This window comes from Triticum dicoccoides, chromosome 1A (assembly GCF_002162155.2).
Source record: "Triticum dicoccoides isolate Atlit2015 ecotype Zavitan chromosome 1A, WEW_v2.0, whole genome shotgun sequence".
Classification (NCBI taxonomy): Eukaryota; Viridiplantae; Streptophyta; class Magnoliopsida; order Poales; family Poaceae; genus Triticum; species Triticum dicoccoides.
The window spans coordinates 810,958-821,461 of record NC_041380.1 but is presented as its reverse complement, the minus strand read 5'-3'; the positions used below and the strand labels follow the sequence as shown (position 1 = coordinate 821,461).

Sequence of the window (10,504 nt, the reverse complement as noted above, 5' to 3'; positions counted from 1 at the left end):
ACCTATCAACATGGGATCTAGTTTTGAAGATCTCGACGCAAGGAATCCAATAATGAAAATGGTTCAAGATTTGAATGCACAGTTTAAGACATAAAACGTTTTGAATAAACAGATCTACGAAAAAAGGAAAAACTCACAGGTTGCGACAAGTGGCGCCCACCACTTGTCGCGACCTGGGAAAGTGGAGTGTTCTTTGCAACGAGTACTCCTTAATTAGTGATTTCGCTCTATGTCTTGCTTTAAGCGAGACAGGGGATGCGACTGAGTCGGGGCGAGCCCCAGACGGGCAGGCCCAGCCGCACGGGAGCCACGGCCTATTTTTCTTCTTTTGGTTTATGTCCTCATTTTTTGTTACTTTTCTACTTTTGTTTATACTTAGCTCTAATTTTCTCTCTCTCTCTCTCTCTCTCTATATATATATATATATATATATATAGAAACACTTTTCAAAAACACATTTAATTTTTTTCGAATAAGTATTAAAAAAATGTTGAAGAAGAATGTAAAAAATGTTGAAGAAATATTTGGAAAATGTTGAAGAAGTATTTGAAAATGTTAAATAGGTATTAAAAAATGTTGAACAAGTATATAAAAAATGTTGAAAAATTATTGAAAAAATGGTGAACAATAATTTAAAAATGTTGGACAAGAATGTAAAAATATTGAATAAGTATTAAAAATGTTGAACAGTTATTTGAAAAATGTTGAATAGGTATTAGAAATATTGGATGAGTATATAAAAAATATTGCATAAGTATTTGAAAATGTTGAATAAATATTAAAAATGTTGAACTTGTACTTATAAAAATGTTGAATAACTATTAAAATGTTCAACAAGTATTTGTAAATTTTTGAAATAGCGTTCAAACAATGTTGAACGTAAAGTATTGATCAGTTGTTACAAAAATGTTTTTGAGATATATGAAAAAAGAAAAGAAAAAAAGCATTGAAAACCAAAGAAACAAACGAAAAAAGAATGAAAGCGGAGAAGAAAAAAGAAAAGGAATAAAAAAGCAAAAAAAGGATGAAAAACCAAATAACACAGAAGAATATGAAGAAAGAAAAAAAGGGAAAAATAAAAACAGAAAAAGCAAATTTCCTACTCAAATAACCGGCAGAAACAGGAAAACCCTATTACGCTAGTGGTACAGTAAAAAATAATAATAAAGAAAACAGGAAAAAGAACGGAGCAGATTGAATAATGGCTTTTGTTTTGTTCAAGTAGGTCATGTTCTACATATTGGACAAGAACTCAATGCTTGTGCAGTGGTTAGCAGCATTGCCTCGCAACGAGGAGAACCGAGTTTGATCCGTTGCGCCGACAGACTTTTTAGTCTTTATTTTTCCCGAAAATAAGCGCTGGTGGGCTGGCCCAATATTGTAGCGTCCCGACGCGAGAGGGTTCGTCCGGCTCGCTTAAAGCGAGAAATAGCTCTCGCACTAACACAATATGTAGATGGGCCACGGCCTAAATCTTTGATCGCTAGCAATACAAATTCTCCACCTACAGGTAGCTCTGACTGTTCGCGATTTCTACATGGGTATGGGTCGACTTATTTTTTATTTCGGTCATTTTCTATTTAAAATGAATTTTCATTTTTTACAAATCATTAGTTTGAAGAAAGTTTTTATAATTTTTTAAAAATCATGAATTTTAAGAATGTTTGTGATTTTTTTAAATTCATGATTTGAAAAAATAGTGAACTCCAAAATAGTTTGCGAATTTTGAAAAGGTTCATGCGTTTGAAAAAATCTTGTGAGTTTGAAAAAAAGTTTGTGAATTTGATTAAAATTCATGATTCTGAAAAAAAACATGAACTCAAAAAGTTCATGTATTTCTAAAAAGTTAGTGAAATTTGAAAAAGTTTATGATTTTGAAAAAAATTCATGTGTTCAAAAAAGTTCACGAATAATGTAGCGTCTCGACGGGAGAGGGTTCGTCCGGCTTGCTTAAAGCGAGAAATAGCTCTCGCGCTTGCACAATCTCTAGATAGGCCACGCCCTAAATCTTTGATCACTTCACTTCTTGAGTTGCTTGCCGGGTCTAGCTTGCCGGTGTAGTTGGTTGCTTCCCGACGAATGAATGTGGTGTGGTGTCAGCGCTGTCGTCGACCCACGGCGTCATGCACCGTCGTATTCTCTTTCTTCTTGACGACATAAATATACATTGTAGCTCGATCTCCTGGGAGCGACTACAATAGAAAAAGGGCCACAGGTGCAAAAATAGAAAAACATATCCGGGCCATTGGTTCATAGGTGGATGGCACAGATTCTGGTGGAAGGATCTCAGCCACTTATTGTGTATTTACTAGCAATTAGTTATAAAACAGAACTTTTGCGGTAACCACCTCAAGTATTTCATTTCATTCTCCATTTATTTTGTCCAACGGCCGCTTGTGGAGTTTGCACAGTGATGAAGCCCCATATCCTATTAGTTTATACCACTTAAAATCTTTGCACGTATCTACTTCATGAAAACCATGCATATTTCAGTACATTAGTGGCTTGTACTACATCGCTAATTATGCAAAAAGAAGTTGATTATGAATGTCACTGCAAAGTATGTCAATATCTATCACAAATATGTGAGTACATAGATAAAATTAAGCCACCCTTTGAAGTAACTAAACATCAGACTGGACTCGCCCAGATTGAGCATATCACAAGCATAAATATCTTGATGAGACATGGTAGCACCATTTTTGGTACATGGCCAGCAACAGGCATTAAGGACTAATCTGATCACCATTCAACAAGCATTGTTATTTAATTATATGCTCTAGTATCTTGATGGTACATAACAGAAATGCTCTAGCATTTCCCTCCTGTTCTACTACTCCTTGTTCATCAAGCTTCTTGTTTTGGGAGAGATCACACCAAGCAAACACGATTCAGTTGAGCAGACACGTACAGATGCCTGATCAACAACAGAGTTAAAGTCAAGTTGCAGAGAAATTCTCTCAATTGTCAGAAAGGGGGGACTTTGATAAAAGCTTCTTCTATCCATCTGTAGTCCTGATGTTTCCGCTTGTCAGAGCAGCATGCATCTACAAATACAAGGAAAAAAATATAGTTTACATTACAAGGAAAGAAATAGGAAAATTATGTTCTCTAATACTGATCATGTATGTATTGAACAATTAAGAGTGCAATTCAATTTGTTTTGCTAACTCGTACTCCCTCCTTCCGAAAAAGCTTGTCCCAAACTTGTCCCTCAAATAGATGTATCTAGCACTAAGTTGGTGTTAGATACATCCATTTGAGGGACAAGCTTTTTCGAACAGAGGGAGTAGATGACAAAAGTAAAAACTTGATGCTGTAGCACAAAGGCACATGTCAAACCAGTGAAGAGAAAACGAAAATAATATCATACGGCAAAATATATTCACAGAAGGGATTAATGGAAAATTAGGCAATGACAAAATATTCTTGCCTTTTTGGACTATGTCTTGTCACCTGATAGTGTTGGTACAAATTTTGCAATTACTGGAACTGTGGGCTCGCCTAACGGCGATGTCTCACTACTTCCCTCCATTTCAGTTCAAGATGTAGCAGCAAAATAGCGGAAAACAAACTTAGTACTAGTCGACGAGCTTCGACCTATCCATCATATGGAGAGCAGAAAATCGAGAAATCAGCCCCAATTACAAGATTGCAATGTTAAGGCTGCAAATTAAAAAGATACACAGAAAGAGAGTCTTCTTTTCTACTGTACATACAAAAGGTAAAAAAGTTTTTGTGCCTATAAACACTTTACATGCAGGTAATTTAATAGGTAGATGAGATTAGTTTGTTCATATGTACAATATCCGAGAAGAGGATGAAATCTCAATATATAAAAGTGCTCGAAAATATAGTATAAACATAGCAAGCTTGTCCAGTGATTAATATTTCTGTTCATGGATACAGAGAGATATCCCTGTTATTCCTATCAAGTTGAAAGCAAGCATATCCCAGATGAGAATGAACTAGCTGTCCAGTCAAAATTTTCAATTAAGCAAACATTATGTTTTTTGTTATGGCTAATCAACACCGAATAAAGCAAAGATTCTGCACTATAGTTCACATTTGTTTCATTGGATGTTCTGTCCTTAGTAATTTTCGTTAGCTCTCTGTATGTATAACATACTACTGTCTTGCTAGTGGGTTAGCTACTATACTGCTCGCCTTTGCCTAAAAATCATTGTAAGTTCCCAAGCTACTGGTAGTCATGATTAAAATATATAATATACACTTGATATGCATATGTTGCCATTCATATAATTTTCAAAGATTCAGAAGTTTCGAATCTCATCCTACATGATACACCATATGCTCCAAAGCACAATTTTAAATCAGGAGTACTTTTCAGAGATCTATGCCCAAAATATTATGTAGATGACATGGACAGTATGCAGTGAAAGTTGAACAAAAATTGATTTCCTAAATAAATGCTACAGAATTAATTAAGAAAATTGGTAGCAACCTCACGGGCAAGCATACCTGAAGGCCGGAGATTTCTTCTCCAGCGTTCCCAGATGGCGGAGCTAGACGCGGGGGTGCGAGCGACGGGTGAAGAATGCGCGAGGTTTTCCACTGGACGTCGGAGAAGAGTACCTTTGAGACGGTCCGCCGGGGCAGGACGACGGAGCAGAGTATTTGTCCGCACAGAGGAGATCTGCCGGGGCAGCCAGGACGCCGGCGACAAGACGGTGGGGTGCTGGATCTGGACCTCCACTGGGCGCAATCGCCCAGCTAGGCACCGGATCTGGCCCGCCGCCACCGTCGGCAAGCTCGCTATCGCCCAGCTACGCCGCGTTGGAGGATTTTGGGTCTGTTGCGTTCCTGGGAAGGAGGAGATGATTCTGAAAGCAAAACTAGTAGAACCAAGGGAGTTTTGTGTAAATAATGTAGTACATGTGTGTTCAGATCCACCCACAAAAATCTGGGCCCTTCATCCAGGATCAGATGGCCAAGACACGTTTTTTCTATTTTTGCATCCGTGGTCCTTCTTCTATTGTAGTCGCTCCCCGATCTCCTGCATAGTTCGGAAAGAAAAATATATAGCTAGCGCTGTCTACATGGTGGAGATAAGATATACTCCTATGATTTTTTTTTGCGAAGTAAAGGAGCTTTATTACTCAGAAGAAGTGTTACAATCCAGAGGCCATAGGTCCTCGATACATGGTGGAGCCGAGGTCAACCACACCGTAGTTGTGCTCTCGATGCGGCTATAATTGGCCAAACGATCTGCAACACTGTTTTGGCTACGGTGAATTCTCCGAGGATAAAACTCCCTATTGACTAACAACTCTTTGATCTCTCTAACTATATGACCATAAGCAGAGCGCTCAAGACCCTGATTCCGTAAAGACGAGAGCGCCTCCGATGAGTCCGACTGTACAATAACCGGGAGCGAGGAATGTTGGATAGCCAATGCCATCCCTTGCATGATCGCATGTAGTTCAGCTTCCAAAGGGTCATTGCAATAGAAGATCACGCGGTACGCCGAGAAGATAATATGACCATTGTGATCACGTAATACCATACCTGCTGCCGCTGATCCGTCGGTACCACTAAAAGAACCATCAACCGAGAGTGCTACCCGGCCTTGTGGTGGTTTGGGCCACGGCGCTGCTGCTGACGCCGTCTTCACTGCCTTGCTTGGGAGAGCCGAAGATGGCATCTTCCCCTTGAGAATTTCCTCTATAGTATACCGGCCTGCCAGGCACACCGATCTGTAGTAGCTATCCAAAAATTCGACCATCACATGAACTGGAGGGGTTTCCATGCCATGAGTGAGGTCATTCCTTAGCTGCCAGATACGCCAGCATAACATAATAATCATGTCACGAACAGCATCAGAACAGCTCGATAACAGATGTAGGATCCACTCCTTGCCATTATCCACCAACAACTTGTCATCTGGGAGAGGCCATCTCTCCCTCATACTGGTCCACACCATTCTAGCATGAGAGCACGCCACCAGGGCATGGTATGAACCTTCCTCCTCTCGGCCACATACTGGGCATGTTGATCTGGTCGCCAGATGCCTGAGCATCTTGCAACTCTGTATTGGAAGGGCTCCAGTAGCAGCTTTCCACATTGTAATCTTCATTTTTTGAGGGACCGAGGACTTCCAGACGCAATTCCACAAGCTACGTCGCCCACCCGGGGCCGCACCGGAAGCCCCGCCGCTAACACCAGCGACATGATCACATGTTGCGAGGGTGTAGGCACTTCTCATTGTAAAAATCCCGCTCTTCTGGTGCCCATGCGACAAAATCAGCACGCTGCCTTGGAGATGTGCGTATCCTCAAAATATGTTGTATATCCATCGGCTAAAAATGCTCTCTCAATCTGTCCAGCCTCCAGGCGCCATTTTCATCTAAAAAATCAGCAACTCTGTTAAACCGGCAATTACGCTTGGGAGTTATAGGCCGGTAAGAGTAAGGACGTGGTGTCCAGGGGTCTCTCCAGGTTCAGATGAGGGTTCCACTCCCCACCCGCCATATTATACCCTTTTTGAGCAGCTCCAGCCCGTGTAATATGCCCTTCCATACCGCCGATCCATTGCCTGAAAATACAGTATCAAGTATATTACCTGAAGCGTAGTATTTAGCCTTCAATAATCTAGCACACAGGCTGTTAGGTGTATCAATTAGCCGCCACGCCTGCTTGGCAAGGAGTGCCTGGTTGAAGGCACGCATGTCCTTAAATCCCATGCCGCCCATAGCTTTTGGTAATTTCATCTTATCCCAACTGAGCCATGCCATTTTCCTTTTCCCTTTCTCCACCCCCCACCAGATTGACGTATCATACGAGTTAGCTCGTCACATACTGATGCAGGGAGTTTAAACACACTCATCACATAGGTCGGTATGGCTTGGGCTACTGACTTGATGAGTATCTCCTTGTTCCCAGTAGACATGTACTGTTCTCCCCAGTCCACCAGTCTCTTCCTGAGCCTCTCCTGGACCGTTTCAAACTTTCCTTTATGCATTCTTCCTTCCGGTACTGGTAAGCCCAGATATTTAGGTTCAAACGTCTCCTGTGTGATATCCAGAATACTTTTTACTTCTGCAATGACAGCCGGTGTGCAATGATCAGAAAAGAGAATGGAGCACTTTGATGGATTAATTAGTTGTCCCGTGGCCTCCGCATAAGTGTTCAACAAACCCTTCACTAACAAAGCTTGCTGCTGTGATGCTTGAAAGAATAGTAGAGAGTCATCCGCAAATAAGAGATGGGATATAACAGGAGCATCCCTACAGATTTTGATTCCCCTCAAACCTTCCTCGGCCATTGACCTATTGAACATGGATGACAGGGCATCCGCGACAAAGAGAAATAAGAAGGGGGAAAGGGGGTCACCTTATCGCAGCCCCCTCGATGGACTGAATGATTCTGTTAACTTGCCATTGAATTTCACCGAGTACTTTACTGAAGATACACATGCCATAACACGATCCACCCAGTATTGAGAGAATCCCCACTTGAGGAGGGCCTTTTCCAGGAACACCCAATCAACATGATCATACGCCATGGATAGATCAAGTTTATAAGCACAGAAAGCATCCGAGTTTGCCGCCAAATTTTGAATATGATGGATACACTCGAAAGCTATTATAGAATTATCTGTAATCAACCTTCCGGCGATGAAGGCGCTTTGGTTTTCAGATATTAACTCCGTGCGTAGAGGCCGTAACCTGTTTACCATACACTTCGACATGATCTTGTAAACTACGTTGCATAAACTGATGAGCCGAAAGTCCTTTAGTTCTTTGGGGTGTGGAACTTTGGGGATCAAAACTATGGCCATGTCGTTGATCCCAACTGGCATGATATCCGTCTGAAAGAACTCCTGGACTGCTGCAACAACTTGTTCCTTAAACACCGCCCAATTGCGCTGATAGAAGCGGGCCGGAAAACCGTCCGTGCCCGGGGCCTTCAAGGGGCCGATTTGAAACAAAGCATCCGATATTTCCTGCTCAGAGTATGGTTTGCACAAAGATTCATTCATCCCGTCTGTGACTTTAGTTGTAATGCACTCAAGAACCTCCCTGGACTCAAGGGTGGGATCTTTGGTGTACACTTCCTTAAAGTACGACGCTGCCATCCTTTCCATGTCTGTCGGAGAAGAGCACCAGGGGCCATCGGCCTTTAGAAGGCGCTGAACATGGTTCCGGCGAGCACGCCAGACTGCTCTCCTATGCAAGTAGCTCGTGTTCCTCTCTCCTTCCTTTAGCCAAGTAATGCGTGACCTCTGGAGCCACATCATCTCCTCTCTATATAAGAGTTCATCCAACTCGTTCATTTTGCGCCGGACCTGAGAGGCATCCGCCCCTCCAATTTGTAGTTCAGATAGTTGCGACCGGAGGGTCTCGATCTCTTTTAGAACATTACCAAAGTTATCTTTGCTCCAACTCTTTAGATCCTTCATCAACCCAGCCAGGGAAGTCGCTATCGAGGGCTGCCCTTCAACCGGTTTATTGCACTCCCAAGCCTTGTTTATGACCTCTGAGAAGGCTGGGTGTCTTTCCCACATAATCTTGTAACGTGGGCTTTTACACTTGGTCCGGCGATCCGGTGCCTCCTGCAATTGCACTAGCACCGGTGCATGATCCGAACAAGAAGTAGCCAGGTGGGAGACTTTTGCCGCTGGAAACAACTCTCTCCACCCTTCGTCTGCACAAGCACGATCAAGCCAGACTTGTACATTGCGATTATCATGCTGGCCGTTATTGTATGTAAACGGAACCCCGGAAAAACCCAAATCCTCCAGCTCACACACCATCAAGCAATCTCTGAAGGCTGTCATTTGCGTCTCTGATCGCAATGATCTCGAAAGATGTTCATGTTGCCACATTGCTTCATTATAATCTCCACATACGAGCCATGGATCCTGTGATATAGCTCGTAATCTGGATAGGTGATCCCACATGAGGTGCCTGTTCTCCACTCTAGGCTCCCCATAGACGAAAGTACCTCTCCACGAGACCCCTGTGCCAGCATAAGTAACCTTGACATCGATGTACCGGTTGCAAGAGTCAAGTATGGTCACTGAGAGACACTCGTCCCAAAACAACGCTAAACCTCCACTTTTTCCATCACTATTAACACCATGGAAACCCTTCAGCCCTAGTCTCCATTTAAGTTTCTGAATTTTGTCTAAAGCTTGTCTTGTTTCACAAAGAAAAACAAGCTTGGGGATAAGATGTACTCCTATGATTGTTGGGTTCGCATAGGATTAATAAGCAAGAAATGTGACCAATGTCGGCATGAGTGTGACTCAAGATGAAAGACTTAACCATGGTGAGCAACGTCGTCTAGTCAAGTCAACGTGTAGTTGGCTCAGCTACCTTTGGTCTCCTTATGCATGCATGCACCCATAAATTCATCCATCTTATGTCACCCTCGCTCAGATCAAATCTTGACCCTCTAATCACTTGTCGAGCTTGATTTTTCTTTTTTATTTCAATGGTGATTGTCTAAGCTTGATTAGGATGGCTTTCTATCATCTAGAAAACCACTGCCCATTATAAAGAAATTACTCGCACAAACAAATTTTATGGCCAGCTTCACTTTCAGTCAATTATTACAAGAAGCCACTACATATGGCCGGGTCTAGGGTATCACAAAACCGTCATCTTTGCTTTCTTTCACACCTCACCATTATCGTCATGGTGCGGTTGTCACACATAGATTGATAGCCGCTTATCAAGTTTTACCAACGAAATGGCTCGGGCAGACAATTTTCATTACAGTGTTTTCTTAGGTCAAATCGCATTGCTGTGTGCATAATGCTTATGCATCATCTGCCAAGAGCGCCATATGTGGCACTTATACTAGATTTCCCTCCCAGAGCAGGTACGTCTTTCCTCTCCCATCGATTCATCACTCGACTTTCAATTTGCTAGGGTTAGTACTATTGGCTGGTTTGGGAGTCCCAGGGTTTAGATTTGTGTTGACCTTAGGGTTGGTGTCAAATTTATGTTGGATGATGAGATTTGGTAGACGTGCTTCAGTTTGGTAGTCTAAAATTTCTGAAGTAAAGTCGTGCAACTCAAATGTTAGATTTTGAATGTTACTAGAGGGGTCCGCGCGCTTCGCTGCGCTGTTTTTCTCTTTGGCGTTCAAATTTTTAGTATTTCCATACATAAGAATTTTAAGTGGACATGAATAAGTATATCATAAATAAGTATGGACCTTGAAATATAGGTCATAACTCGTAAAATGAGAATGGCCAGATGATATCAAACCGAAATAATTGGCATGGTCAACAAACCATAATCCTCCTTTAGCTAGACACATACTTGACAAACTACAACATAAAACAAGGTTTCTTTCATCCTTGTCTATCTCTTCAATACGTCTTTGGTGTGGTTGATCAGTTGTTCCATCAACTGTATGTGCTTCAATGATCTCATGCCGAGGCACTTGATGGCCGTTTCTGAACATGTACTTTGCCCACACCATTACCCAAATTAAACTCCTCTTTGTGCACCAGGCGAACGACACTATA

At 42.0% G+C, this 10,504-nt stretch overlaps 1 long non-coding RNA gene across 1 annotated transcript; it reads right to left on the bottom strand.

Moving 5' to 3' along the window:
* Window positions 1-2,621: 2,621 nt before the first annotated feature.
* LOC119357438 lies at window positions 2,622-4,864 on the bottom strand. The gene is made up of 3 exons (XR_005172206.1): window positions 4,483-4,864; window positions 3,457-3,600; window positions 2,622-3,047 (listed from the first exon to the last, which is right to left on the bottom strand). It is a non-coding gene; the product is annotated as an uncharacterized LOC119357438 (long non-coding RNA).
* Window positions 4,865-10,504: the final 5,640 nt, after the last annotated feature.